This window comes from Talpa europaea, assembly GCF_964194135.1.
Source record: "Talpa europaea genome assembly, chromosome: 12".
Classification (NCBI taxonomy): Eukaryota; Metazoa; Chordata; class Mammalia; order Eulipotyphla; family Talpidae; genus Talpa; species Talpa europaea.
In genome coordinates, this window is record NC_140079.1 from 4,505,658 (window position 1) to 4,528,572 (window position 22,915).

The 22,915-nt window shown below is 42.2% G+C and overlaps 2 pseudogenes across 2 annotated transcripts; both read right to left on the minus strand.

Annotated features, from left to right (window-relative positions):
- Positions 1–11,431: 11,431 nt before the first annotated feature.
- LOC311180638 (olfactory receptor 7A5-like) lies at positions 11,432–13,347 on the minus strand (annotated as a pseudogene). Its single transcript has 2 exons — positions 13,226–13,347; positions 11,432–12,382 (listed from the first exon to the last, which is right to left on the minus strand). The product of its transcript is annotated as an olfactory receptor 7A5-like (transcript).
- Positions 13,348–21,512: 8,165 nt separating this feature from the next.
- LOC311180639 (olfactory receptor 7C1-like) lies at positions 21,513–22,351 on the minus strand (annotated as a pseudogene). The gene has a single exon. The product of its transcript is annotated as an olfactory receptor 7C1-like (transcript).
- Positions 22,352–22,915: the final 564 nt, after the last annotated feature.

Here is a 22,915-nt window from a genome sequence, read left to right on the forward strand (position 1 = left end):
GTCAGATTCCCACCTTATCTTAATCTGTTCATTTAGTTACTTTATTCCAGATAGTGATCACATCACCTGATTTTTAATATTCTCAAGACACATTTTCACTTAGCATTATGATTTCACTTTCCATCCATGTTGCCACAAATGGCATACATTTATCTTTTTCATGACTAAGTAGTATTCCACTGTGTGTATATACTACATCTTCTTGCTCTGTTCATATGTTCAGATGTTTCAGCTATAATATGTAGTGTTGCAATAAACACGGGAGTGCAAGTTTTATTTCAAATTAATTTTTTGAATTTTGTGGACAGATACTTAGGAGTGGAATTACTGGGTCATATGGCAGATCCATGTTTATTGCTGGTGCCACAGCAGTCTGTCCCTTTCCTCCATGTTGTGTATTCCTGAGACCATCATATCCCACATGCACTATTTCTATGTGCTCCGTCATGATCTGTTCATACATGTACAATGGAAATGAGTATATGACATTGAAAAGCTATTAGCACCCCCTTGCTTAGTGAGCAAAATGTAGAAATAACCTATAAGTCCATCATGACAAATAAAGAACATAATGTGTACATATGTTGATATAAAAAATATATGCGCTGTTTTATATGTGTAAACGATTGCTCTTACTGTCCAAATGAATATACATGGGTTATGTAAAACATGTAATGAGTAACACACACACAGGATATGGTGTTGTTATAATACACATTCTATATAGTAAAATATCACATGATATCCAGTCAAGAGAAGGAAGGCAACTGTGCTTTTGCCACCACACAGGCACCTAAGAACATTCTGCTACGTGATAGAAGTGGAGGAACTACAAATACTGGCTATCACTTCTGCGTGCGTTCCTGAAACAGACTTAAATTGGTGACAGGGACCGGGGTGGGACAGTTGTAAAAAGTTGTTCCAGGACACACATTGGAAGCTACTGAATGAACAAGGTTCTGCAAATCCACTGCATGTGACAGTCAGCCGTGCTTTCCTGCAAACTTCCCAGTTGTGAAGAGATTATTTCTGAAACGTTTTGTGACAAAAATAAATATTAATTGTGTGTATTGAGGAGGTGTCAGCTAGTGCTGCAGTGGTCATCATATTGTAGTAGATTACTATATCCAGTCAACATGTTTGTCTCCAACTTTCACACTGTTTCATGTCAACTAAATATCAATGAAAATACAACAGATCACATCACACATGTGAAGAGACATAGTAATGAGGAAACACAGATGTGACATGAACACAATGTGTATACTAGGTTTAGCACTACTAAGACTGCAAGAACAGCCTGTGTTTGACATAGATAGTGGGACACAAAGGATCGACTGAGGCCGACACACAAATTGAAAACTTTCAACCATTTTGTACAACAAACTCTACATATATGGGAGAATTAACTGCCATGTATTTATTGTGAAAAACTCCCATTCTATTTCAATATTTGAAAGAAAACCAGATAAAACCTCAGGCTGCAAGTAAGTAAACTGTAAGAATGAAAACAATTTGTAGTTGAAAAGAGCAAAATTCTAACAAGCAAAGCCATGCAGATTTGCCCATGCTAGAGTGGTTACAAAGTTAAACTCTTTAGTCTCCCCCAATGGACACTAAAGAAAAAGGATGACTTCTGTGAGCACCTGCTGTGAGGGACACTACACACTGTTCCTCTCCTCAGCTGCTCTGTGAGGTCATCTGCCTCCATTACTCTGGATCTCTCCAACACAGACGCCCTGCTCATCACCCCGTCACTCCTGTCATCCCCTTCCTGCTGCCTCAACTCCAAACCTGGGCTCTTTCCTATCTTTGCGGGAACCACGTTAAGCCCCCACTCACCCCTTCAGTCTCATCCTAACAGATTTTCCTTCCTGTCTCTTCACTGTCAGCACCATCTCTGTAGTGTTGAGAGCAGTGGACAGTTTTGATCAAAAAATAAGTATATTAATTATAAAATGGTGAGTCAGTCAAGCAAGAGAACAAGGGAACCTCTTGTCCCTGGGCCTGGTTTGATCTCTGTGACCTGAGGCAGAACTTCTCAGTTTGCATTTTCCCTGGATCTGTCACAAGTGCCTGCTGGGCTCTGAGACTCACCTGGGTGGGGGCTGTGAGGGGGGCTTCTCCATGTAGCGTCTGAGACCCCCTGGACGCTTGAGGATGGATCTGGGCTGTGTCACAGACAGGATCTCAGGAGGGTGCCAAGGGCTGGTCCCTGGGCAGAGGTCGGGCTCCACAGACAGGAATCATGTCCTCTCCGGTCCCGGGTTGGACAGTCTGAGGGACCGAGGGAGACAGGGTATTTACCGCCCTCCACGCGGTCTCATTAGCCAGACCTCACTCTCCTGCCCCAAGCTCTGAGCTCATGATTTCCCTGTGGACACTGGATTGGGCAAAAGGAAAGTTTCTTAATGATTTTCTGATCCCAAGGGACTAGATTAGATGTCAAGTGCATCCAGTTTTGTTACTCCCGGCCTTCATGTTGTAACCACCCAGCACCTGTTCTAATTCTGTGTGCAAGTTTTCAAAATGTGGTGGGAATTGTATGGGGACTATAATCAAGATGAAAATGCAAACATTGTGCAAAAGGGAAAAATTATGTAAAAAATAGATAAAATAATTTTTTTTTTTTAAATCTGTGCTGAGGAACCCAACTTGACTCGGTGCCTGGATCATCAAGGCACAAATGTGTTGGGGGCAAAGACCCCACATCATTTGTCTAGTGGTGCTATTTCCCTCTCATAAAGCAGCGAACCGAGCCTTCTATATAACACCTTAGACTCCATACTCCTTATTTTCATGGCACTTTTGCAAAAGCAAATAGGAATTTCTTCTTTGTTTTTACACTGACGTGACTGCAGCAGCCTTGTGTTTGAAACTCCAGAAGGAAACGCCTGTGTTCCTAACCAGCTAAATGTGCAGGGCCAAAGAGTGAAGATTTTGGCAACTGCCACACTCAATCTGAAGCCCGTGCGCCTCCTCTGACCCCTGAGACTAAGCACGTGTCCTGCTTAGAGCTCAGGGAGCTGCTAACACGCTTCCCTGCTTCCAGCGTGAGGTGCTGCCCACAACAGTCCACTCCTGACACCGGGCGTCCCATCCTCACAGGTCACCATGTCATCCGAGCAGCAGTTGTCTGAGCAACCTCTGAATCGTGCCCAGTCTTCACTGCCAAAGCAGGGCCCGTGACAGCCCCGGGGAGGCAGGAGCAGGCGCCACAACAAACTCCAAGTGAGGGTCGCCTGTTGCTCTTCTAGCAGCCAGAGGAAGGGCTTGTGGTGACCTGTGAAGACTCACCTCAGTACTGAAAATCTCCTCATCCTTACTGTCCACTTTCTTGTCCTCAGTGTTCACATTGTTGCGACACAACACAGTAGGATGTTTTCATACCCCAGCAGGTCACTTGCAAGTTAGGCACGTTCCGGGAAATAACTGGATGTTACATCAGACAATCCAGTGGCACACGGGGCTTGGCCTGAAGCCTCTCTCTCCGGACAGATGTCTCCCAACCAGCTGTGCACCTCACAGTGAACTGGACCCGTCTGTGTCTGTTGTTGTGGAACAGGAGAGGAAGGACCTCAACAGCTCAGATTCTTCCTATGTCTTTAATTTTCAGCATTATGCTGGTCAGATACACCCTCCCCTTAAGTAGGTGTCTTATTGCTGTAGTGCTGTTTTCTTGGACTGTACAGAGTATTTGGGTTAATACAGGCCCAATTATTTATGTTCTCCTTTGTTTCCCTTGCTGCTGGAGATGATTCCAGGAACACATCTGAAATTTATGTTGCAGAGTTCTCTTCTATGTGTGTTATGGTTTTGGGTCTTACCACAAAGTCCTTTTTTTTCATTTTCTGGATGATGCTTTGTGAAGGATGTTCATTGAGACCACGCTAATTTTTCTAATCCATGAGCAAGAAATAACTTACCATTTCTTTGTGTCTTATTCTATTTATTTTAACTGAGTCTTATAATTTTCATTATACAAACCCTTCACATCCTTTGTTAAGTTTACTAACTAGATATCTAACTTTTATTTATTTTGGTGTGATGTAAATGGGATCTATTACATAATTTTTCATCTTCTCATTTTAAAAAAAATATTTATTTATGTATGCATACAAGAGCTGGGTACAGGCCAGTAGTGTAAGGGGTGAGAGGATTCACCAGAGACAGAGTGGGGAACGGAACAGGTAGATCTACTGTGAAACACTGCTAATGGGAGCAGAGGGCTTGCCAGGAGAGATCTGCTGCACCATGTGGGTTGCTCCCTGGACGGTCGGGGATCAGACTCATGCTGCAGTGGCTGCAGATAGCTTCATAAGTTGTTTCTTAACCCCTTGCGCCACCAGGGAGGTCCCTAATTTTTCTTCTTCTAACTCATTGTTTATATATAGGAAAACAGCTGATTTTGTTTGTTTATATCCTGCCACTTTAACTGAACTGGTTTATTGTTTCAGTTAGATCCAACATCCATGTACGCTGAAAAGCCTAAAAATTGGACATAAATGGAACTCATCCTAAAATAATACAATCTATTTCTATGTATTTAATTTTCAAAACACCCAGCTGAATATTGGTTTATTCTTCCCACACTAATAGACACAAGAAAACAGATTCAGGGGCATCTTTTATAAAAATAATATAAGAAAGCAGTTGAAGCTTGTGTCATGTTTTATATATTATGTATAAAGGGATCCATACAGAATGTATGCCTAATTTTTTGAGTCCTATAATTCAGTAATTTAACATTTCATTTTATAATGCAAAATATCTTCATTATTCACTTTGAAACATTACTTAATTTTTAAGGTAATATTTTTAATTTTTTAAATAAAATTTGGACCTCAGTCCACAGAAAACCAGCCAATACCCAGTTAGTAACCTTAACAAAGGATGTGAAGGGCGTGTATAATGAGATATATGTCTTGTGTGTTTTCCCTATATTTCTTTTACATATTTTATGGTGTCAGATCTTATGTCCAATTCTTTTATCCATTTTGAGTTGACTTTTGTGCACAGTGAGAGGTAGAGGTCTAGTTACATTTTTTTGCATGTGGAGGTCCAGTTTTCCCAGCACCATTTATGTTATCCAACCATAGCCAGGTTGCCTGTCCACTGGGAAATCAATCAGCATTCTCTAGAATAATTAAAATGGACTCAGAGGGCCTCCCCAGTGGCGCAGCGGTTGAGCGCTGGGTTGCGAAGCTGCCTGCAGCCTCTGCAGCACCGGTTCGATCCCCGGCTGCTCCCCGGCCACCGAAGGAGGGTCCCACATGGTGCATAGACCTCTCCTGCCGCCCACTGTTCCCCTCAGCAGTGTCCTTCGGTCCTTCTGCCTGCTCTTCTCCCCGCTCTGGCTCTGGTGAATTCTCTCACCCTCCCGCGCTTCTGACTGTACCCAGTGCTTGTATAAATAAATAAAAATATATCTTTAAAAATAAAATAAAATAAAATAAAATGGACTTAGAATCTTTTTTTTAATGTCTTATATAGGAATTTTATTTCATTTTATTACAATACTTTTTTTTTATTTTTAAACAGTATTTGCTTCTCCCCAATCCCCTCAGGTTGAGTCCCCATAGAATTTCCTTCCCTAAGACACCCATGCACCATCACCACAGTCCCCTGAGCTCCTCCCTCCCTCCCTCTGATCCCTCTCCCTCCTCCTCCCCTGCAGGACGTCTCTGATTTATAATTGTCTGTTTTTGCTTTGTTGTGTTTTGTACCGTTATTATTTTTTTCACACTGATGTCTTATTTGGATCCCCGATATTACTGTTACAAGTGAAACCATCCAATATTTTTCTTTTTCCTTCTGGCTTATTTCACTGAGCATCATTCCTTCTAGTTCCATCCACGTTGTTGCAAATGCCTGAGTTTAGCATTTTTGACTGCTGAATAATATTCCATTGTGTATATGTACCACATCTTCTTGATCCAGTCATCTATTTCTGGGCATTTGTGTTGTTTCCAGGTTTAACTATTGTAGATAGTGCTGCAATAAAATTAGGGGTACAGGTGGTCTTTTGAATCAGTGTTTTTGTGTCCTTTGGGTAGATCCCTAGTAGTGTAATTGCCAGTCGTATGGTAGCTCCATTTTTAGTAGATTTAGGAGCCTCCACACAGCTCTCCACAGTGCTTGGACCAGTTTGCACTCCTACCAGCAATGAAGAAGAGTTCCTTTTTCACCACATCCTTGCCAACATTTGTCGTTGCATGTGTTTTTGATATGTGCTGTTCTCACTGGTGTAAGATGGTATCTCGGTGTGGTTTTGATTTGCATTTTCCTGATGATAAGGGGGTTAAACATTTTTTCATATGCCTGTTGGTCATTTGCATTTCCTCTTTGGAGAAATGTCTTTTAAGTTCTTCTATCCATTTCTTGACTGGATTGTTTATTTTGTTTTTGTTGAGTCCTGTGAGTTCTTTGTATATCTTTGTGATCAGTCCCTTATCAGTTGCATGGAGTGCAAAGATTTTTTTCCCAAGCAGTGGGGTGTCTCTCTGTTTTGGTTAATTTCTCCTTGGCTGTACAGAAGCTTTTCAGTTTGATGTCATCCCAGGTGTTTATCTTTTCTTTCACTATCACTGCTTTGGGTGATGAATCTTTAAAGATGTTTCTGAGATATATGTCTTGTAGTTTTTTCCCTATGTTTCCTTCTATATATTTTAAGGTTTCAGGTCTTATGCCCAGTTCTTTTATCCATTTTGAGCTGATTTTTGTGCACGGTGAGAGGTAGTGGTCTAGTTACATTTTCTTTTGCATGTGGAGGTCCAGTTTTCCCAACACCATTTTTTGAACAAAGTGTCTGTGTTCCATTGCATATTCTTTGCTCCTTTGTTAAAGATTAGTTGTTCATATAATTGTGGCTTTATTTCTGGGCTCTCTAATTGGTTCCATTGGTCTGTGTGTCTGCTTTTGTTCCAATACCAAACTGTTTTAATTATTATGGCTTTGTAGTATAGCTTCAAGTTTAGAAGTGTGACACCTCCTTTCTGCTTTGTTTTCATCATTAAGACTTTGGCTATTCATGGTTTTTTGTGTTTCCATATGCATTTCATCAGTATTTGTTCTGTTTCTTTGAAGAATGCCATTGAGATTTTTATTGGAATAGCATTGAATCTATATATTGCTTTTGGGAGGATGGCCATTTTAATAATGTTAATTCTTCCAATCCATGAGCATTTCTTTCCATTTTTTTTTAAAGATTTGTTTTTTATTTATACAAGTACTGGGTACAGGCCAGATGCGCGGGAGCGTGAGAGAATTCACCAGAGCTAGAGCAGGGAGCAGAACAGGCAGACGAAGCAAAGACACTGCTGAGGGGAACAGTGGGTGAGACGAGAGGTCTGCTCACCATATGGATGCTCCAAGGCCAGCGGGGATCGAACCAGCATTGCAGAGGCTGCGGGCAGCTTCACAGCGCTGCGCTCAACTGCCTGCGCCACCAGGGAGGCCCTGTCTTTCCATTTCTTTGTGTCTTCTTCAATTTCTTTTAACAGTGTTTTATAATTTTCTTTGTATAGGTCTTTCACCTCTTTTGTTAGGTTTATTCCCAAGTATTTGATTTTTTTTGTTTCAATTATAAAAGGGATGGTGTTCTTGATTTCTTCTTCAGACTGATTGTGTATAGGAAGGCTACTGATTTTTGCGTGTTGATTTTGTATCCTGCTACTTTATCTGAACTGGTTGATTATTTTGAGTAGTTTTTCTGTGGAATTTTTAGGGTTCTCTATGTATATTATCACATAGTCTTCAAATAGTGATAGTTTTACTTGTTCTTTCCCTATTTGGATTCCTTGCATGTCTTTCTCTTGCCTTATTGCCCTGGCTAGACCTCCAGTGTTATATTGAAGAGCAGTGGTGAGAGAGGACATCCTTGTCTTGTTCCAGATCTTAAAGGAAAGGCCTTCAGCTTTTCACCATTGAGAATAATATTGGCAGTGGGTTTGTCGTATATGGCTTTTATCATGTTAAAGTATGTTCTGTCTATCCTGAGAATTTCAAAGGCCTTCATCATAAATGGTTGTTGGACTTTGTTGAATGCTTTCTCAGCATCTATTGATATGATCATATGGTTTTTATTTATTTTTTGTTGTTGTTGTTGTTGTGTTGGATTACACTTACCGATTTTCATGTGTTAAACCATCGTTGTGCCCAGAGATGAATCCCACTTGATCGTGGTGTACTATCACTTTAATGCATTGTTGGATTCTGTTAGAAAGGATTTTGTTGAGGATTTTTGCATCAGTATTCATGAGGGAGATTGGCCTATAACTTTCTTTTTTTGTGCTGTCTCTGTTTGGTTTACATTAGTGTAATGTTGGCTTTGTGGTACGTATTTGGTAGTATTCCTTCTTTTCCAAATTTTTGAAAGAGTTTGTGTAGAATAGGCACTAATTCACTGCTGAACGTTTGGTAGAATTCATTTGTGAAGCCGTCTGGGCCTGGACTTTTGTTTGTGGGGAGTGCTTTCATACTGCCTCAATTTCGCTGCTTGTAATTGTTCTGTTTAGTTGTTCTATTTCTTCTTTTTTTTAGCTTTGGATGATTATATCATTCTGGGAATTTGTCCATCTCTTCTAGGTTGTTGAGTTTGTTTGCATGCGAGTGTTCATAGTAATCTCTGTTTATTCTCTTGATTTCTACTGAGTCTGTTGTGATTTCTCCTCTTTCATTTATAATCCAATTTATATGTGTTTTTCTCCCTTGAAATGTAAGTTAATTTTAATACAGAGCTATTTATTAAAGGAGACACTCCCATGAAATTCTTTCCATTTCCTGTGAGTTTACATTTCCATTTATTACACTGAAGTAACCTTACATTATAACGATATATGAATTTCAGGTATGCATGGTTATTAATCAACATATGTGTATGCGACATTAAATTCACTACGAAAAGTTTAAATTTATCTTTCATTATACCATTGTCCTCATTCTGATTGAACTGCCTCCCTCCTCCCATCTTTCTGTGAGCCACTAATTGTTCTTATATAGTCCAAAAGAATATTTTGTTTTATTGACATGATCTGCTAATTTGTTTTCTTTATTACATATGAGTGAAATCATATGGTATTTGACTTTCTCTGTTTGGCTTGTTTCAGAAAGGGTAATTCCGTTCTTATCCTTCTGTTCTTCCAAATATAAATAGTATTCCACTATCTATATATACCACATCTTTCTGGACATTTGTCAATCAGTGGAGACTTGGACTTTTTCTACCTCTTGGCTATTGCAGTGAACATGGATGGAAAACACCTCTTGGAATTAGTGCTTTTTATGTGTAGTTAGCAGCTAAATACTCAGAAGTAAGACATTTGCATCATAGGAAACATATTCTTCAATGATTGAGTAATTTCCATACAGCTTTCCATAATAGATGCACACGTTTACATTCCATCAACACTGTATAAGTGTATTCTCTTCTGCCCCGGGAACCTGTGATCTCAGTGACCAGCACAGGAAAGGAATCTCCACCCATTTCCAGAATTAAGAGATCAGAGTTTTCAGGCAGAGCCTCGATGGTTTCATAATGGATCCCAGAGCAGAGCAAAAGATGGGTGGGACAGAGAACACAGCACTTCTTTGCAACGTATCAAGCAGACTTGCAGCATTGGCAACCCAGGTCCCTCAGTGGACAGCAGGGCTGTTGCCTATGGTGGTCATTACCTGTTTCCACATGTGTGCAGTGGGCACAAGCCCACATAGGTACCTCCTACATATCAGGGTCAGCTGATTCTACAGCTTGAACCCTGTGGACTAGACCCTGCTCCAGTCACCAGGAGACCCAATCCGTGGCAGGAAGTACACGACAGAGGTGGGGAGGGAGGTGAGGACAACTGAAGACCAATTGGAGATGCTGTAAGAGAGAGGGGATGAGGTGGAGGTGACAAGAGTTCACTTCTCAACAAACTGAGACAACATTTAAGTCCCAGATTCCCCAACCCCACCTCACCCCAAGGTAAACTAGAAGAGAAACAATCAAACTAACCCCCAGCACCCCAGCTGTACACCTGGAAATGAGGTGACATTAATACTTAGATATCAAGGAACATCAAGCACAGAAGGAAGAAAAAGTAACAGAAGTTCTGGCTCATAAATACAGGAGCGAGAAGCAGAGGAGTCTCAGTGACATGGAGCAACAACATAAAATACACCCGTGAGTTATGGGAGGTGACTCAGGGCAGACGGGCAGCAGCGAGACCTTGGAAAGTAGATCAAAGCACCAGAGAGTCGTCACCAAAGAACTGGACAATATTAAGAGAACACAAATCACTTCAGAAATATAGAGTCCAGGGGGTATAGCTCAGTGGTAGAGCATTTGACTGCAGAAATATAGGGTCCAAGTGTCGAAATCACCCAATTAGGAAAACAGAGAAATAAGACAGACATAGGACAAGTAAGGAAATGCTACAAAGAATGTCAGACTCAGTGAAGAGTGGACACATAAGAATAGTGGATGACCCAGAAGATGAAGAGGCAAGAGAGGAGTGATGCTTTTCAAAATAATCACAGCTGAGAATTTTCCAAACCTAAAGAATGAAATAAGCATGAATGTGCAGGATGTAGTGATAACACCCAAAATTCAAAGTGAAGATGAACTACACCATAACACCTCGCTGTTAAATTATAGAAAATCGGGGAAAAGAAGAATTTTTAAAAGGCCTGAAAATAAGAGACTTTGCAAAGGCATCGAAAGGAGGCTTTCCTCAGATTTTTTTCCCAGTCACTCTCGAGGACAGGGGAGAAGTGAAGTGCTCATAATCCTAAATACAAAGGCTTCCAACCAAGAATACTCTGTCCTGCAGAATTATTCAATTATGGAAGTGAATAAAAAAAAAAAAAAAAGCTTCCCAAAGAAGTGAATGGAGTTTATCCCTGTCAGGTGCCTGCCTGACCATAAAAACCAAAAAGATTCTTCCACAATAAAGAAAAAATGAAACACAAATCCTGAGCAAAATGACATCACCAAGAATATTAGGGGTCAATGACAAAGCCCTGAAAGGAGGAAGAAAGTTACAGAAGTAGGGACAGCTGAGGATTAGCCCTGGACGCTCATGGATAGTTTGATATGACAAGAGTTTTCTGCAGATAATCGTTAAGTTGCTTGTTTGTATATGATACAGTTGTACATTTTTTCCTCCATTTCTTTCTATTATTTTTAGGTACCCAATTACCTCTTTTAAACATTTTACTAAAGAAAAATTTGCTGTCACGATGCTTTGGGTAATACAGAACCCAGTACACAGAACAGTAAAAAATAATTAAGGAAATACGGAAAACATATTTATAATGTATAAAAAACTGATATCAAACAGCACATAAGACAAATGACAGGTTATGTCTACCTGATGGCAGGATCATGACTCAGTTCATGGACTGTGAGGCCTGCTGCTCCCGACCAGACAATCTGAGGAAGCGGCTACCGTCACGTTGGAGTTGCTCTGCAGCTGAAGAGCCTCCCCAGGGCCTGCTTTATGTCCTTGTTTCTGAGACTGTAGATGAAGGGGTTCAGCATGGGGGTGACCACCGTGTACATCACCGAGCGATTGCACTGTCCCTGGAGTCGTGGGTAGCAGCAGAGCTGAGGTACACGCCGAGCGCCGTCCCGTAGAACAGGGAGACCATGGAGAGGTGAGACCCGCAGGTGGAGAAGGCTTTGTACCTGCCGCTCGCTGAGGAGATTTTCAAAACAGAGGACACAATCTTAGAGTAAGAGTAAAGGATGCCACTGAGAGGAATGAGCACCACAACCCCCATTGCTAAATATATCACCAGCTCATTGAGGAAGGTGTCAGAACAGGCAAGCTGGACCACCTGGTCCAGGTCACAGAAGAATTGAGGGATTTGCAGCTGTGAGCAAAAGGACAGTCGAAAAACCAGTAAGCTGTGTAATAGAGCATGCAGAAGACTTAACACCCAGGATGCAAGAAGCAGGAGGATGCAGAACTAGGGATTCATGATGACCATGTGGTGCAGGGGATGGCAGATGGCCACAAACCGGTCGTAGGCCATGGCTGTCAGGAGGAAGTTGTCCACTCCTGCATAAAATGTGAAGAAAAACACCTGGCTGAGACAGCCCATGTAGGTTATGGCTTTGTTCTGTGTCTGGATGTTCAGCAGCATCTTGGGGACGGTGGTGGAGGTGAAGCAGATGTCGGCCAAGGACAGGTTGGCGAGGAAGAAGTACATGGGGGTGTGCAGGTGGGGGTCCGTGACGCTGGCCAGGATGATGAGGAGATTCCCAGTGACCGTGACCAAGTACATGGCCAAGAATGCCCAGAAGAGGAGGGGCTGCAGCGAGGCCTCTTCTGAGAGCCCCAGGAGGGTGAACGCTGTGGGGTGGGTTTGGTTTCCCGGCGCCAGGTCGCTGGTGAGCCTGGGGGATGGAGACAGAAGTGATGTAAACTTAACCACAGCAGAGCAATCAAGGAATGAGTTTAAATGTGGTGATTTCATTTTAAAACATTTAGTTAATAAATTACATTTACTGTGCTAGTGCCTCTTACCTGAATTTTCAAGGCGGTTGAATGGCCCACCTTCTCCTCATTCTGAAAATAATTAGCCATTCTTACATCCAATGAAAATATTTTCCAATTCAAAATTTTCTTTGAAAATTTTCTGAGATTTTCTTTTAAGTATGTTTTACCAATGATATTATCCAAATATTGTTGGAATCATGGAGAAAAAACAGAAAAATCCTATCCCTAGGACCTCCCTTATAGCCTAGGATTTAAGGTCAGGCTATCACCCAGACAGCCTGAGTGTTCTCCCGCCAGGGAGATGACGCACATGGCATAGCAGACCTCTCTTCTCTCCCTGCTGCTCCCCTCAGCAGTGTATTTCAGTAGATCTGCCTGTCATGATCCCCAATCTTGTCTCTGATGAGTCCTCTCACCCCCTGCACCTCTGGCCTACACCCCAGGGCTTCTGTGCATAAATAGTGACAAATATAAGTGTTAAAAAAAAAATCCTAGCCCCAAGAAAGTTTTCTTAAGTATGTGTGTTGTCTCATTAAATAATATTTCATATGGTGATTATTATTGTTAAGTAAAATAATGGAGTTGGATGAAGAGGTAGACTCAGGAGGAAACTTGTATAATCACTTCCAATGAGGAGACTTTAAACAAAAAATCTGAAATCAACGAGATTTTTTATATGAAGGCCATATCACGTGGCAACAATATATGCATGAAAAGAACATTTGGCTTTGTGGAAATACCAGAAAAAGATGTCAGTACAGGGGGTTCCTGGCAGTGTTACAGAAGCAGAAGTTGGGGTTGACAGGAGGGGGCCCTCCAGGTAGGGGGTGGGATGAGAGAGGTTGGCAGGAGGCCCCGACATCCTGATGCCTTGGAAGTTCCTGCATGAGACATGCTGTATTTGCTGAGTTTCTACAGTGTAGATTGTGTTACATGTGCTGTACCTAAGCATGAGTGTTATGTATCACACCTATAAATTTTCCGTAATTTAATCCCTCCATAAACTATAATGTCTTTCCCTTCCCTTATATTTCATATCAATTCTGAGTATTTGATTATAGAAGACAGCTTCAACTTGGGACAAATGTCTAATGTGCTTCACTTTACCTGTCATAAGGGATTATTTCCCTTATTTTGCCACACACACACTCTCTCTGTCTCTTCTGATCCACGATTAGGGCATTTTGTCCTGTGCATTGAGGCGGAGGTGAAATTTGGAAATAACATCACTACGGACAACAAAAATAGGAAGTGGTTTCCTTTGTAATGAATCAGCTCTCCAGAAAGGAGAGCTGATATTTTCCTCTGCATTTAAGACACTGGATGCATAAAAACTAAGAACTTTGGCCTGTATCCTTATTTATTCATATTTATTTGTAACTGAGGGAATTGGGGTACCCCCACCAGGAATTGCCACCATAGTGCGCCCACACCCACTCACTCATATTCCACCACCTCAGACCATTGTGCTTCTTTCCTGCCTTGTTCTTCCCTTTCCCCGGTTTCCCCCTTGGTGCTTCAGCTCTGTAGTCAGCCATCAAGGCTTAGATTCCCAGCTTGTCTTAATCTGTTAGTTACTTTTATTCCACATATCAGTCACACCCTCTGATATTTATCTCTCTCATGACTTATTTTCCCTAGCGTTATGATTTCAAGCTCCATCCATGTTGCCACAAGTGGCATAGCTAATCTTTTTTGATTGCTGAGGAGTATCCATGGCGTGTATATACTGTATCTTCTTGATCTGCTCATATGTTAGGATGTTTCTGCTATAATATACAGTGCTGCCATAAACATGGGAGAGCAAGTTTTCTTTCAAATTATTTTTTTGAATATTTAGGATGAATGCCTGAGAGTAATTAATGGATCAAGGTGGCAGACCCAGGTTTACTGTTTGAGACACGTCCTCACTGCTCTCTGTGAGGGCTGGACCAGGCTGCACTCCCACCCCCAGCGAGTGTGGCCCACTGCCCTGCATCTGAACAGCATCCGTCAGGGTCAGTTCCTTTGCACCATCGGCTTCTTGGCGGGCCCCAGTTACCCTCAACTCTGACTGGAATAAGCTTTTTGGGAGATAATTGACTAGGTGAATGAATATAATAGTATTTAATAGCACAAGTGTCAGGGTCTTAATTTATTGAGAAGTTTGGTGATGTTTCTCCTAAATATGCGTTTTCCAGAGGAGACACCTAGATGGTCAACAAGCAATGAGGAGGTGCACAGGATCACTCACCAGGGAAATGCAAATCTGAACCAGGAGCTGTGACCTTACAGCTGCTGACAGAGCTCCCAGGGAGATGACCAAAGTGGGAGTGGGTTGCAGACAACCCTAGATGCTGTCATGGGCTAATATACTGCTGCAGCCACAGTGGATAAGCAAACAGAGGCACCTCAAAATCGGAAAATACACTCCCCTGTGATCTGTTCATACAAAGGCAATGAAAACAGGACATCGAGCCCCCGCCCTCACTTATTGAGCCAACAGTTAGGAGAAAACCTGAGTGTTATCAGTGGATGAATAAAGAAAATAATGTGTACATGTACAGATGTAATAGTATATTCACAACACATGTACACAATTGCTCTTAATTGTCCAATGAATATACATGGATTATCTAAAACATATAATGTGTAATACACGCACAGGATAGTGTGTTGTTACAATACGTTTTATAGTAAAATATCAAATAATATCCAGTCAAGAGAAGGAAGGACACACTGCCCTTTGTGACAACAGAGCATCTAAGAACGGTGTGCCACGTGACACAAGTCAAAGAACCACAAATCCGGGACATCACTTCTGTGTGGTCCTAAAACAGGCTTAAATAGCTTCCATGGACCAGGGTGGGGAATTTAGAAGAGGTTGTTTCAGGACACAAACTTGAAACTGGTGGATGAATAAGGTTCTGGAATCTACCCCACTGTGACAGAGTCAACAGTATTTTCTTACCACATTCAAAGTTATCGGGAGATTATGTCTTAATAATTGTGTGACAAAAATAAATGTGAATTGTGTGTATAGATGGAAGTGTCAGCTAGTGCTCCAGCGGTAATCATATTGCAATATATAAATATATGAAATCAACATGTTTTTCTCCAACATTCACGTTGTTTCATGTCAATTAAATCTCAATGAAAATACAACAAATGGAATCACAAACGTGAGAAGACATAGTAATGAGGGAAAGCAGATGAGACATGAACACAGTGTGTGTAATATATTATTACCACTAAGAATGCAACATACAGCCAATGTTTCAATACATAGTGGGACACAATAAATCGACTGAGGCCCAAACAAAATGGAAAGATTATAAACATTTTTCTCACAAGCCTGTGTATTGTGGGAGGATTAAGTGCAAACACTTATTTTGAAAAACTCCAATTCTGTCTGAATATTTGAATCACAAACCAGAATGAAAATGCAGGCCCTATGTAAATAAATTGTAGGAATGAGCACAACTTATAATTGAAAAAGAAAAATTCAAACAAGGAAAACTATGCAGATTTGCCAGGAATAGAGTGGTTGCAGAGTAAAGCTCCTTAGTCTCCCCCAACTGACATTGAAGAAAAAGTATTACTTCTGTGAGCACCTAATCTACTGGACGCACTACACTGTTCCTCTCCTCAGCTGCTCTGTGATGTCATCTGCCTCCATTGGTCTGGATCTTTCTAATACAGATCACCTGCTCACACACCCCATCCTAAAACTGAACCCCTCACTTCAGTGCTGATCCCATCACATTTAATACTTTATTTTCCTGCTGCCTCAACTCCAGACCATCTTGGCTGGTCCTAACGTTGCTGGATCAATTTACACCCCACACTCCCCCTTTACTCTCATCCTAACAGATTTTCCTTCCTGTCTCTTCACTGTCAGCACCATCTCTGTATTGTTGAGTGCAGTGGACAGTTTTGAATCACAAATTAAGTAAATTAATTATATATTGACATGGGAACCTCTTGTCCCTGGGCCTGGTTTGATCTCTGTGACCTGAGGCAGAACTTCTCAGTTTGCATTTTCCCTGGATCTGTCCCAAGTGCCTGCTGGGCTCTGAGACTCACCTGAGTGGGGGCTGTGAGGGGGGCTTCTCCATGTAGCCATCTGAGTCCCTCCTGGACGCTTGAGGATGGATCTGGGCTGTGTCACAGACAGGCTCTCAGGAGGGCACCAAGGGCTGGTGCCTGGGCAGAGGTCGGGCTCCACAGACAGGAATCATGTCCTCTCCGGTCCCGGGTTGGACAGTCTGAGGGACCGAGGGAGACAGGGTATTTACCGCCCTCCACGCGGTCTCATTAGCCACACCTCACTCTCTTGCTCCAAGCTCTGAGCTCATGATTTTCCGGTGGACACTGCACTGGACAGAGGAAAGTTTCTTAATGATTCTCCATTCCCATGAGTGTACATCAGATGTCAAGTGCATCCAGTTGTCATTACTCCTTTTGCATGAACTCCTGCACCTTCCAGAGATGTCGCCACCCAGAACTCTATTGTCACTCTGTGTTCAGTTTTCTAAATGTGTGTCCCCAGGAACCATCTTGACTTGTTGTCCTGGATCATCAAGGCACAAATGTGTTGGGGGCACAGACATCCCCTATATGTTCAATAGTACTATTCCTCTCTCAGAGCAGAGAACCGAGTTCCTCTATATAAAACCTTAGACACCACACTCCTTGTGTTCATGGCACTCTTGCAAAAGTAAATAGGAACCTCTTTTTTTTATTATTTTATTGTGATGTGATTGCAGCAGCCTTATGTTTCAAACTTCAGAAGGAAACGACTGTGTTCCTAACTAACTAAATATGCAGGGCCAAAGAGTAAACATTTTTGTAACTACCACACTCACTCTGAAGCCCATGCACCTCCTCAGCCCCCCAAGAACTTAGCAGCACAGGGAAGGGCTAATAACCTGCACTGCTGCCAGATCGGGGGCATGTCCAACAGAAGTCCTCTCCTGTCATGGGCGTCACCGTCCTCTCAGGTCACCATCCTCATCCCCAGCTGCAGTTTTGAGGTGCCTGAGCAACCTCTAAATCGTGCCCGTATTTCACAGCCAATGCAGGGTCCATGACAGCCCCGAGGAGGCAGGAGCAGGCATGACAAGGATGTCCAAGTGAGGGTCTCCGATTGGTTTCTAGCAGCCAGAGAAGGGCTTGTAGTGACCTGTGACAGACTCGTCTCAGTTCTGAAAGTTCTTTATTAGTAGACGATCGACTTTCCTGAACTTTCCTGTCTTTAATGTCCACTGTGTGGCCACACAACTCAACAGGGATGTTCTCACACCCGTACCAGCTCTATGCAAGTTAGACACATTCTGGGAAATAACTCAGTGTTACATCAGGCCACCTAATGGCTCTCTGGGCTTGGACTAACAGCCTCTCTCCGTCCACCAGATGTCCCCTAACCAGCTGGGCACCTCACGTTTGACTTGACACGTCTTTGTGGGTGTGGAACAGGAGAGGAAGAAACTCAAAAGCCCAGTTACTTTGTATTTATTTGTCAGAATGATGATATACAGATATAACCTTCCCTTACGTACGCAGTCTTAGTGTTGCAGTGCTGTTTTCTTTTACTGTATGGAGCATTTTGTCTGATATAGTCCCAAGTATTTATATTCTCCTTTGTTTCTCTTGCTGCTGGAGATGAATCCACAAACACGTCTGAAATTTTTATTGCAGAGAGTTTCCCCAAGTTTTCTCATATATGTTACAGTTTTGGGTCGTTTGATTCATTTTGAATTGATTTTTCTGTGTTTTGAGGGAGAGTCATCTAGTTTCACTCTTCTGCGTGTGCGTCCAGTTTTCCCAGTACCATTTACTGAAGAGGCTCCTTGCTCTGGTGTATGTTCTAGGCTCGAATTTGTAGATTAACTGTTCCTGTAAGTCTGGTTTATTTCTGGGGTCTTGATTCTATCCCATTGGTCTCTGTGTCTGTTATAGTTCCCTGACCATTTTATTTATCCAGTGTTGTTTTAATTATCATAACTTTATGGTATAGTTTAAAGTCTGTGATTGTAGTAGAGACATTTGATCTTTTTTTGTCAGAGTTGCTTTGCTATCCAGGGTCTTTTGTGGTTATATATAAAGTTCAGTAATGTGTGTTTATTTCATAAAATGTGCCATTGAAAAATTCAGGTGAATGTGTTGACTCTGTAGACTGCTTTGTGGAGGATGTTCATTGTGGCCACATTGATTCTTCCAATCCATTCGCAAGAAATAACTTTCCATTTCTTTGTGTCATTTTTATTTCTTTGACAGAATCTTATAGTTTTCATAATTCACCTTTCACATCCTTTGTTAAGTTTGCTAACTAGGTATTTAACTTTTATTTGTTTGGTGTGGTTGGAAATTGGATCATTTTCTAACTTTTTCATCCTCTAACTATTGTGTATATATAGGAAGGCAGCTGATATGTTTGTGTTTATGTCCTGCTGCATTAACTGAACGGGCTGATTGTTTTGGTGGGAGGCAACATCCACGTATCCTGAAAACCCTGGACATCAATGGAACTCATTCTAAAATAATGAACACTATATACAGGCATTTATTTCTGAAAACATCCATCTGAATATTGGTTTGTTATTCCTACAATGCTATATGCAAGAAAACAGACTTAAGGCCATCTTTTTAAAACATAGTTTAAGAAAGCAGTTGAATCTCGCTAATCTCCTGTGTATTCTGTATGAAGGGACCCATGCCGCATGTATGCTAAATTTCTTATTGCTCCTCTAAATCAGTAATTTCGCATTACATGTTAAAATGCATCATAGCCTCATTATTCACTTTGAAATGTAAATTAATTGTAATACAAAGCTGTTAATTAAAGGAGACACTCCCATTAAATTATTTCCATGTCTTTTGAGTTCAGTTTTTAATTGTTAAATTGAAGTAATGTTGCATTATAACCTTATATGTATTTGTGGTATACATGATTATTAATCCACATGAGTATATGCAAAATTTAGTTCACTGCTAAAAGTTCAAATTTATCTTTCATGATACCATTGTCCTCTGTTTCTGATTTCACCACATCCCTTCCCCAATCTTTCCGTTAGCCACTAATTTTTCTTATATAGTCCAAAAGTATATTTCGTTTTATGGACATGATCTGTTCCTTTATTTTCTTTATCACATATGAGTGAAATCATATGGTATTTGACTTTCTCTGCTTGGCTTATTTCAGTAAAGATAATTCTGTTGTTTCCCTTGTGTTGTTGCAAATGGTGCAATTTCATCTTTTTAATATCCAGATAGTATTCCCTTATCTACATAAACCATATCTTTTTGTCCAGTTGTCGATCAGTTGGATTGATTCTACCTCTTGGCTATTATAAATACCATGGCAGTGAACAAGGGTGACACACAACTCTTTTTTTTTAATAATAAATTTTATTTTTATATTCCCCATACAATTGCAACCCCCCCATTCTGACCCCAATCCCTCCCCTCCCACCCCTCGCCCCCCAAAAAGTGTCTCTGGTTCATAGTTTTTTGTTGATTTTGAATTTTACTTACTTATAGTTATTCATTGTCCTGTTCCCTTATTTAAGTTTTCTAGATTCCTGCTATGAGTGAGACCATCCGGTATTTTTCTTTTTCTTTTTGGCTTATTTCACTGAGCATGATCCCTTCCAGCGCCATCCATGTTGACACACAACTCTTTGAATAAGTGTTTATGGGGGTATTTTCCAGCTAAAAGCTCACAATGAGACAATTGATAACAGGGAACTTATATTCTTAAATTTTGAGGGATTTCCATACTGCTTCCATAACAGATGCACAAGTTTCCCTTCCACCAACATAAGTGTTTCCTCTTCCGGTGGGGCCCCTGTGAGCTCAGTGACCAGGACCTGAAAGGAAATCTCCACCCTCTACCAGAGTGAGGAGATCAAAGTTTTCAGTGGAGCCCAGATGGCTTCATAATGGATCCCAGAGCAGAGGAAAGGACAGTGTGACAGAGAACAAACCACTCCTTGTAAAGTTTGAAGCAGACTTGCAGCATTTGCAACCCAGGTCCCTCAATGGACAGCAGGGCTAGGGGCTGTGGTGTGGTCATTGCCTGTGGCCACAGCTGTAAAATGGGCACAATGAGCCCACAGGTGCCCCCTTCATATCCAGGCCAGCTGAGTCCACAGATGGAACCCTGTGGACTAGACCCAGCTCCAGTCACCAGGAGACTCAACCCATGGTGGGAGTGACCAGAAGGAGGTGGGGAGGGAGTTGAGGACAACTGAAGACCAATTAGAGTTTCTGTGAGGGAGGAGGGTGGAGGTCACAGAGTTCACTTCTCAACAAACTGAGACAACATTTAATTCCCAGACCCACAACTACCTCCACCTCAAGCCAAGGAAACCTAGAAGAGAAACAATCAACCTAACCCACAGCACCCCAGCTATACACCTGGAAATGAGGTGACATAAATAGTTAAAAATCAAGTAACATTTGAGCACAAGAAAGATAAAATAAGTAGCAGAACAGAAGGTCTGGTTCATAGAGACAGGAGAGAGAAGCAGAGGAGTCTCGGTGAAGCCAATGAAACAATATTAAATACACCGGTGAGTTATGGGACGTGACTCAGGGCAGACAGGCAGCTGCGAGGCAGTAGCAAGAAGATAAAAGAACATGGGAGCGCCTCACCATAGATGTAGACAGTATTGAGAGAACACAAGAGTCTCTGCGTGTTCCCAAAGATAGATATAGAAAGTGTTTTAAATAGAATTAAAATGCAAACAAAATAAATTCGGAAATGAGGCTCCAAATCTATAAATCACCCAATAAGGAAAACAGAGAGAAATAGACACAGACACAGGAAAAGTAAGGAAATGTTGCCAAAAATCCCAGCCTTAGGGAGAAGTGGACACATAACAACAGTGGATAACCCAGAAGGTGAAGAGAGAAGGAGGGACACATTTCAATAAAATCATACCTGAGAATTTTCCAACCTAAAGAGTGAAATAAGCACAAATAACCAGGAAGTACTGTGAGGCCTGCTGCTCCCGACCAGACAGTCTGAGGAAGCAGCCCCCGTCACGTTGGGGTTGCTCTGCAGCTGAAGCGCCTCCCCAGGGCCTGCTTTATGTCCCTGTTTCTGAGACTGTAGATGAAGGGGTTCAGCATGGGGGTGACCACCGTGTACATCACCGAGGCTGTTGCAGTGTCCCTGGAGTGGTGGGTAGCAGCAGAGCTGAGGTACACGCCGAGCGCCGTCCCGTAGAACAGGGAGACCATGGAGAGGTGAGACCCGCAGGTGGAGAAGGCTTTGTACCTGCCGCTCGCTGAGGAGATTTTCAAAACAGAGGACACAATCTTAGAGTAGGAGAATAGGATGCCACTGAGAGGAATGTCTCCCAGAATCCCCGTTGCTAAATATATCACCACCGCATTGAGGAAGGTGTCAGAACAGGCAAGCTGGATCACCTGGTCCAGGTCACAGAAGAAGTGAGGGATTTGCAGCTGTGAGCAGAAGGACAGTCACAAAACCAGTAAGCTGTGTAATAGAGAATCCAGAAGAATTAACACCCAGGATGCAAGAAGCAGGAGGCCACAAAATGGGGGTTCATGATGACCGTGTAGTGCAGGGGATGGCAGATGGCCACAAACCGGTCGTAGGCCATGGCTGTCAAGAGCAAGTTGTCCAGTCCTCCAAAGAGTAAGGAGAAAAACACCTGGCTGAGGCAGCCCGCGCAGGTGATGGCTTTGTTCTGTGTCTGGATGTTGAGCAGCATCTTGGGGATGGTGGTGGAGGTGAAGCCGATGTCGGCAAAGGACAGGTTGGAGAGGAAGAAGTACATGGGGGTGTGCAGGCGGGGGTCCGTGACGATGGCCAGGATGATGAGGAGATTCCCAGTGACCGTGACCAAGTACATGGACAAGAATGCCCAGAAGAGGAGGGGCTGCAACGAGGCCTCTTCTGAGAGCCCCAGGAGGGTGAAGGCTGTGGGGTGGGTTTGGTTTCCTGGCGCCAGGTCGCTGGTGAGCCTGGGGGATGGAGACAGAAGTGATGGAAACTTAACCACAGCAGAGCCATCAAGGAATGTGTTTAAATGGGGTGATTTAATTTTAAATACATTCAGTTAATGAATTTCCTGTTATCGTGCCAGTGCCTCTGACCTGATGCTGAAAATAATTAGCCATGGGTACATCAAATACAAGCATTTTTTCAAGTCAAAATTTTCTTTGAAAATTTCCTGAGTTCTTTTAAATACATTGGACTAATTATATTATCCAAGTAGTGTTGGAATCATTAAGAAAAAGCAGTGAGACTGACTTTGAAAAATCCTAGCCCAATGGCCTCCCTGATGGCCTAGGGGTTAACTCTCAGCACTATGCAACATCCTGCATTCAATCCCCAGCCATGGAGCTACCCACATGGTGCAGCAGACCTCTCCTTTTCACCTACTGCTCCCCCAGTGTATTTCAGTAGATCTGAC